The following is a 9,057-nucleotide window of genomic DNA, read 5'->3' as shown; positions in this document are numbered from 1 at the left end:
CAGTTTCTAATCTATTTCAGATAGAAAGATGAATTGGAACTGAATTTGAAATGAGAGAACCTGGGCTCATTTCCCAATTCTACTGTGTACATCTTGCAGTCTTGGGCAAATCTTAGCTCTGTCTGTTCTGAGCTATTTGGGGCAGGCACTTTCTCATTTTCTATCCATACATGCAGTGCTTAGCACAAAGGGGACTCCAGCCACTCATGAGTAACCAGTAACAGATGGTTATAAGTTGTCAGTGTGACTAGGTATTCCCACTCTGATAATTTCTGCAGCAATTTTCATCTTTTAAGAAATCTTGCCAATGGGCCAAAACTGGAGATATGTGAAAGAAAAATTAAATGCAGGAGTCCTTTTTCAAAATATCTCTTTTTCAGCTCTAAAATACAGAAAATACTTTTCACTGTGGGAACAGAGACACACTGGACATACTGGCAAAGTCCTGCTAAAGCCAAATGTCAATGCTGTGCTTAGTTAAATCCATGGTAAGCTTGTCTTTTTGACTTCCATAAATGGAGTAAAGAACTCTTTTGGGACAGATATTTCCTTAATCTCTTACTTGCATTCACTCAGATGAGCTTTTCACAATTAGGAGTTTCCCCATTTGGCAGTACTTCTGCATTGTCACAGGCAGAGATGACATAATGAACTACTCTTACGCATTTTCTTGAGCTCTTCTGAGTAAAAATAGTGACCCTCAGCTTTAATCTTCAGAACTTCGCGTCTCGGTGCAGCTATTCTGATGGCGAGGGTGAGCAGATCTGGCTAAAGCAGGAAACAGATGCATCCTCTTATTCTTAACATAAATTTTTGGGGTTTATTTTTTGGTTAGCTGCAGTCCTAATCTCACTTTTGATCGAGTGCAGAGGAAAAGAGTAATTAGTGAAGTATTAGTGTTATTATTATTTCCTGACATTAACTCTCCTGCTACTTGTCCATCCTTTTTTCAGGCCCAGCAAAATGGTGTGTGGCTTTAACAGCTGAAGAGCTTTTTTTATTGCTGGTCCCTCTCTGTGCTCTGAAGTTCACTCTACTGAGCTACGTGGGTGGTAAGTGCCTTAGAACAGTATAGCTTAAGCACGAAGTGGAATATGTTTTATTAGTGTAGTTTTTGTAGTTGAAGAACTGTTTTCCACTTTTTTTTCATCTGCAAAGCAGATACAAATATAGTTTATAACAACTACATTATTGTATAGCAACATATAATAACTAATTTCTATTAATATGACTATTTGATTTTAAAATGAATGAGTCAATTTTTAACATGACTCCGAATGAGTTAAAATTGCAATTTGGCTTAAGCTAGGCACAAAAAGAGAGGAGTTGATTTACCAAACATCACAGCCAGGATACCAGTCCCTCATCTTTTGAAGGTGAGACCTACAGCTAAGCACAGAAGTTTCTTTCTCCCCGTTGCCTTCCATGAGCATGAGTTCCCCAGCATTTCTGACACCTCTTTACTTCTTACCCTATTGTAAGAAGCATAATCCTTTTGTCATTTGTTGTGCAGCAGGCTGTACAAGCACATCCTTCCCTCCTAACATCTGGTCTGGACAGATACTCCAGGGACCACGAGGAGATGCAAAGTGGGGGTTTTTCCCTCTCCCTCTTTCTCTGTCTTTTTTTCAGCTATTACATAATAGTTGATTTTTTGGCAGTTGTAGTGATCCCTGGTGAAAAGTTTTAGTTCCCTAAGCAGTAATGGTAGTACTTCAGACCATATTGCAAACATTTATGTAATTTTTTTATACAAACCTGTTGTATGTGTACCTTTTTAGTTACCGTGGTCATTGTTCTCAGTATATCATAAATCTACAGTGTAAGATAGTTATGAAAAGATATTCCTCCTGTATATTTTATCTTCTTAAGAACAAGAAATATATTTTGAAGGCAGGGCTTTCTAAGAAAAGACAGGCTTTTATTTAAAGCATCTCTCTGTTCAAGCAGAGATAATCATTAAAGAGGCAATCTAGTCCATTTCCATAAAGGGACTTCAGACCTTTCTTCATCATATTAAATTGTCTTTCATTGTGATCAGCTGCTTTTAATTTATTTTGACATTTTATTTAAACCTACGATTACAGGTTAGAATCATTATGGCCTGAGGCATATTCAGTTTTGAGGCAAGTTGGTGAAAATCAAGGAAACAGAGCAATCATATGCGCTTGCAACATTTCTGGATGTTTACCTTCCAGCATCAGGGCCAAACACAAGTAACTGCTCTACGAACGGGCTGGGAGCTCCAGCCTACAAGTGGCAAAGTGGGAAGTGCACAGCTCTACAGCTGTTTTTGTGCAGTGCAGCAACAGCCTTCCCTGGGAGGAGGCACTGTGACTGTCAGCTGTTTCTTTCACAGGGTAAGTGGGTATTCCTCTCTCTTAGGCATCTGCTTGAGCAGTGGTGAAACACGAGGGGTAGCTGAAAAATAGCTACGCGACATTGGATCATCATCATTTCTTAGACTGTTGAACAGGAAGGGAAACCACTCTCTTCCACACTGGCATGCATTTTGTTATGTTCATTGCTCAGAGATCTGTTGCAACTCCTAGTTAATCCTTTCAATCTCTTCTGTCCCCATGAAAACATTGGATGGAAGAGAATAATGACATAATATCATAGAGTCGTCAAGATGGCAAAAGACCTCTAATATCATGAAATCCAACTATTAACCCAGCACCACTGTGTTCACTACTAAATCATGTCCCCAAGTGCCACACCCACATGTTTTTTGAACACTTGTTACCTGGGAGAAGTAACTGACCCCCACCTGGCTACAGCCTCCTTTCAGGAAGTTGTGGAGAGTGATAAGGCCTCCCTGAGCCTCCTTTGCTCCAGGCTAAACGATCCAGCTCCCTCAGCTGCTCCTTATAGGACTTGTGCTCCAGGCCCGTCACCAGCTCCGTGTCCCTTCTCTGGACATGTTCCAGCACCTCAATGTCTTTCTTGCAGCGAAGGGCCTGAAACTGGACACAGTATTCACGGTGTGGCCTCACCAGTGCCGAGTACAGGGGGGCAATCACTGCCCTAGCCCTGTTGGTCACACAGTTTCTGATCCAAGCCAGGATGCCTCTGGCCCTCTTGGCCAGCTGGACACACTGCTGGCTCATGTTCAGCTGCTGTCCACCAACGCCCACAGGTCCTCTTCCACTGGCCAGCTTTCCAGATGCTCTTCCCCCTGTAGCACTGCATGTGGTTGTTGTGACCCATAGGATACAAGTTGCTATATTTTCTAGCACTGGCCAGAGGATTATTCTATGCAGCGTCCTCATTTTTCTGCCTCTTCTTCCTTGTCTTCTATAGGAATATTGATTATGGCAAACAATGCTGATTTCAAACTGAAACTACTAAAGGAAGCTTCTATGCAAATCAGTGTGTTTAAAACCAAATCCAAAACAGTTCTCAACAGAAACTGTTCAGTTAATCCAAGTATTTTAGTTTAGATTACTAAACTAAATCCATCTAAACTGATTTAGGGAACCCATCCAGAGGACCTGCCCATTTTTGCAGCCATAGTTTTGTAGAGGAACTCCAATCTTTTAGACATTTCTAAGAGAGATAAAATTTTTGTGATCAAAATGCACCTTTTTATTTTCTATAAGGTTGTAACACTCACAGCATGCTCAGTATTTTGGGGGTGTGATAACATAATGCATATTGGAAAAGCCTCATGTTACATCATTTTTGATGATTGAAAGTAAAAATTCTTGAAATGGGTGGAGAAGCAATTGTTACCCTGCCACCCTGAAATGATAAATGCTTGGAAAACTCCCAGAATGATATTGAAGTGCCTAAAAAGTAAATATTTATTCTGCACACAAATCTTTTAGATCTGTCAGTAGCTGAATTTGATTATTTTCGTGTTGGTTTCTATTATTTGACTGGGTATTTGCAGACAGATGGCCTCTTATAGTGTTAATAAAAACAACTTATGTAGAATGATTGGGCTGTATAGTAACTGGGGAAATACTGAGGATTAGGAAAGAGGATAGCCTGCCAAAACCTAGTGTCTGTTTATACACATTTAATTCCTTCTTATAGCAAATTAAGCTTTTCTTCTTCAGGCATGTTCAGTTATTCTGATCAAGTAAGGCTAGAGTTTGGTATACAGAGGAATTGAGGTTTATAGGTCAAACTCATCTTCCTGTGATGTTTCTCTGGTATAACAAAGAAAAGTATATTTTTGAGTTTGATTTTAATAGCCAAAATCCGTGTATTTTGAATCTGTGTCAGCAAATCTCTAAAATGATATGAACTCCAAATGATGCAAGAAAAGCTGGGAAGGAACTAAGCTATGAATAGACCTAACCAAAGGCAACTGAATTTCTGTTCCCAAACAAATTTTTTTCACTGTGTATTGCTCCCCCAGTCTTCCTTTTGCTTTGTACTGTAGCATCCATAGAACTTCTGTTTAAGATCTTCTTAAATCACAACTGTCACCCACTCCTGTGTAGTAAAAATGTAAATAAGGAAAGTTTAACAAATAATCAAACCAGTTAAAACTTCGTTACAAAATCAGCACAAATATTTGGTGAACTTTACCAAGATGTAATGTTTTAAATTTGTTGAGAATATATGACATGAAAAAAACACCTCTGCTTTTTCAATAGTGCAATCAGCTTCTTCCCCCTCTTCCCTCTCTTTGCGTGAAAGAAAAATATGACCAGCTTTCTCTGCTTTAGGTTTTTATATGGCTCTTGAATGAATATGCAAAATTTAGCCTATAAGCATGAAACATTTTGAAACACTCATAGACCAGTGAGCTGCAGCAGGGGAAATAGAGAAGCATCCCCAAACCTACTGTGGCAAAGAATTCTATTAGCTAGAACTGTGAGGGAACTGAAAGTCAGATTCTTCCTTCCTGATCACAGAGATTTGCAATGTGGCTGTCTACACCTGAGCTAGTTCTCCACATATCCTTAAACACCAATACAGAGAAAGAGGCACTTTTAGGATGTTGTCTGCCCAGCTGCTTGTGTCAGATGAACTGCACTGTACCAACCAAGTAGCCTTTTATCTCTGTGGACAGTTGAAGGAATCTGCAGTGACTATTCAGACACAGCTACCCCCATTGCAGGTACCTTTGCTTGGTCATTTGCATCCCACCCCAGTTGCCTGCTGGTTGATGGTGGTTCTGAATTTCACACCATATTGATGCTTGTGCTGGAGCAGACTGGTCTTTCCCCTCTTGGCTGTTGATGCCGAGACAGAACGCATCCTGTGATGAAAGGAAAGCATGCACAATGCAGTTCAAAGTGGCAAAACTGTTTGCTGAGCTGGCAGGAAATTTAATTTAGCACATGGGACTTTATGTTGTAAAGATTAAATGTTCTTATTCAGATGAGAATGAAAGCCTTGTGATTGCCTTATCAACTGAAACATGTGTAGGGCTTCCAGTAACGGGACTATAAAAGCACTGATATACTTGTGCACTTCACAAAGGTCTTCCTAGTCCTTCCTCTTTCTCCTCTGAAAATGGTTTAGCTAAGACAGGATGATTGCCTGTACTACTGGCATAACCTCACCTAGTTTGCAGTTTATCGTATTACTGATCCAATTTCAGCTCAACAGTGTCAAATGGGTGGGGTGCAGACAAGGGAATATGAGGTCAGGGCAGGCTGAGAAGTTCCCTCTCTCTTGCTTTTTAGTTTCTGTTTCCCTAAAATTCTCCAGGCTTTCATCAAATTATTCTGGTATTTGTGAGTCTGAATTAACTTTTGAAGAAAGAAACATCTATATTTTGATTCTTGGTGAATCGTGTTCTTTGTCACAAAAAGTATCAATGTCGGGGTCTAACCATGTAGATATGATACAAATTACTATATTTTTACATCGTAGAACTCTGAGCTGCAGATTGGATGCTGCAGAAAACCTGGTGGAAAGACCCTGGGAAACCATTACTACATGCTTAACATGCTGTTATTCTCTTCTCCTTTTATTCCCTAGGGTGCTGCTATTGGCCATTGTCATTTATAGGATATCAGGCTAACAGGAGGTTAGATATCATCTCTCAGGCCTCACTTCCTGCAGAACACAAACACCTGCCACTGTAGCAGAGCTGTCACTTATTTGCCTGGTTGAGTTCCAGTGTGGCCAGTCCTACCAAACTTCCTAAATCCCAAGTAACACAGCCCTCAGATGGCACACCATGATGCCTGGGATAGCAAGCCTGCCTGGCTTCATGTTTAAATGCAGGGAGTCCACTGGTAGGACAGTATACTCAAGCAAGGCCAATACCAGCAATGCTTGTGAGACTGAAGAGCAGCCGAGTTGCCCCTTGGGCAGAAACAGAACTCCCACTCACAGACATCCTCTGGGGTCCTGTGACAAGTGGTGTGAGTGTCTGAGCTCAGGGGCTCAAAATCCTCTTCCTGCCACTACCAAAGTGTGCTTATGTAGTAAGGATCTGCATAATGTTACTGCAGTAAAAGCTCATAGAGGAAGATAACACAGAATTTTCTTAACAGCCTATTAATCAGACAATATTAGTAATATTTATAAGAGTATTAAGAATAGATATGTAATTTCCAGTTTTCATAAGAGCTCAAACCACTTTTAGGGTGCTTTATGAAGTCAGTCTGACATCATTTTCCTGGTGGGAAGTTAGAGCAGCCTTTGTAGGCAACATAGAGAAAGCTGAGTGATCTGCCTTACAGTTTAGAAGATCAATAGATCCCTGTGTTCAGGGATCCTGATGTTAAAAGAAGAAACTTCTTGTTTATGTGCTGCCTTGGCCTATTAGCCTTGCTTGTTACTCATAAAAGTTCTTTCAGAGTGCTCTGAGTGATCAGTCTAGAACAATTTTCCATAATCAGCAAAAGTATTAGATAGAAAGAAAAAAAAAGAGAAGGAAAAAAGCCTCCTAAAGTCTGCATTTCTACAGGCAATGTGTCTTTGGATATGAATTTCAAAATGGGTAGAGAATATACTAATACTTGGCATGGAAATAAATACTAAATGGAAATAATAAAAAAAAAGCATCAGGAAATATTCTTAGCTTATCAGTTCTATGGGTGTATTAGCAACTTAGATGAGAATAGTTTTCATGATGAAAAGTTAACTGTGCATGTTTCTGAACTGTTATTGCAAAATAAGAGGAAGGGGGAAGTTTAATAACTACTGTTTTGGGTTGGGCTCTTTTCTGTGCTTTTACATATCTTTTAACAGCTGCGGGCAGGGGAGCATGGAGAGGACGTTTCTGTTCTCAAATGGAAAAAAATAACCTTCAGAAATTTTCATTGGACAATATTCAAAAACTAAGTGCATCTAAATTTTTCCCCAGGCAAGAGGCCATTTTATGAAAAGACAAATTGTGGGAACCACCCAAACAGACACAAATTTTCAGGAATTTTTTTTAAGTTTGTTTTAACATAGTCTTGATTTACACACCCAGCGTATTGGTGTAGTTCTACAGCACTGCATGAACAACTTTTAGATAATGAGAAAAACCAGTTAGTAAAACAATATTTTAGAAGAAGGTCAACATTTTACAAATGTGAATATCAAGTTATGTTAAAAAATGTTTAGGACTGGCCTCCTATAGAGGAATATATTGCTTTTTCATAAGTTCTGGACATATGCAAGTCTCATTGGAGGTGAGAACAGATGCTAAATTGAAAGTCAAATTATTTTTCTAGAAACAAATATATGGATTCTGAGGTACAGGTTTTCTTTTTAGAATGTGCAAATCAATGCTAGCTAGGCTCCTAATGCATTTTGGCCTTCTAAAAATCTTTCCTCATGGACTCAGACTTTTAATATGTAGATTCAAAGTCAGCCTTGCTCAAGAGTCCACATTGTTGCTATGTCCCCATCAGACCTGATAGGGACTGGTGGGAAATGTTTAGCAAAAATCTAGTGTAGGCAAATATCCAGCCAGAAAGTCTCATTCTTGCATTTTTGGGAAGCACCTCGAGACAGCAGTGTAGTAGCATGTTCAGTTTGTGTTATGCTCCAAGCCCAGATGCAGCCCCACTGCCTTCAGTGAACTGCTTAAATGTTGCAAGTTACAGAGCTGAGAGAACTCTGCCAGATCAGGGGACAAACAGTGCAAACAGTCAAATACTGGCCAACTGGAGCTTTTTTCCTACACAGTGGGACCCTCTGCTCCAGCTTTGATTCTTTCTTTACCATCCTGTGACATACCATCTCTTCAGTTCCGAGAGTCTCCCTGGAAAGCATCAGATCTCTTTAGTGACTGAATTAGCTGTTTGTTTGCCTTGTGAAGGACTGTGTAATGGGACTGGGCTGATGTTTCCACAGTCCTCCTGACAAGCTCTCCTTTGCATTATTTGGTGCAACATAAGGTTCTTAATTTTTATAAAGGTTACTTATGGACACTGAATTTTTTGCTAATTCTTGCTAATTTCAGCTGTCTGGGGCTGACTCCAACTCTCTGCCTTGGCTGACCTCTTGTGAAGAGGAAGCAAGATTATCCCTTTGGTTTTCTTCACAACTGATCTCCAGAGGAGAAATTCACAATGCAATCTGCAGTGCTCTGCATTGCAATTTCCTCCTGATGCCCTCTCCTATCCTCTTTACCGTAAATTGCAAGGATTTCATTTAGCTGGAAGCCTCCCTTGGCATCTACCTGTACATGTAGCAGATAGCACTATTTTCACATCGCTCCCTCCAGACCTGAGTTTGGCTATGAAGACTTTGAACGGGCTGAAGAACTGTGGAGGATGGGTACAGTTGTAAAAATTGCCCAAAGCAAGGAAGTCAGATATGCAAGAAAGACCAACAGCAGCATCACAGTGTCAGCACTAGTGAGTCATCTCCCTGTAGAACCAAGCACAATAGTGACACTACCCAGCAGCGACCCAGAAGACTAGGCCACTGCCTTCCTTGCAAATAAGTAGTTTATTTTTCACCCTCTGTAAGATAAAGGTCTTTTTTTCTTTAGGCTAATGAAACCACTCTGTTTACTGAGTTCAGTTCCATTGAAGCAACTTGTGTGTATTATATCACAGCTGAGCCCCTTGGTATTTAGGCAATGGGAAAAAATTCAGATGAGTAAACTCGTGTTGTATGACTCAGCAGACATAGTCTCAGTTT

At 40.1% G+C, this 9,057-nt stretch overlaps 1 long non-coding RNA gene across 1 annotated transcript in view; it reads left to right on the top strand.

Annotated features, from left to right (window-relative positions):
* Positions 1-999: 999 nt before the first annotated feature.
* Positions 1,000-9,057, top strand: part of LOC108496062 — an 18,234-nt gene continuing 10,176 nt past the window's right edge. Inside the window, exon 1 of the long non-coding RNA XR_001874306.1 lies at positions 1,000-1,052. This is a non-coding gene — a long non-coding RNA (uncharacterized LOC108496062). The remainder of the gene's footprint in view (positions 1,053-9,057) is intronic.

Source organism: Lepidothrix coronata, unplaced genomic scaffold (genome assembly GCF_001604755.1).
Source record: "Lepidothrix coronata isolate B3197 unplaced genomic scaffold, Lepidothrix_coronata-1.0 Scaffold1, whole genome shotgun sequence".
NCBI classification, from domain to species: domain Eukaryota; kingdom Metazoa; phylum Chordata; class Aves; order Passeriformes; family Pipridae; genus Lepidothrix; species Lepidothrix coronata.
The sequence above is the reverse complement of the archived record's forward strand: the minus strand, read 5'-3'. Positions and strand labels throughout refer to the sequence as shown.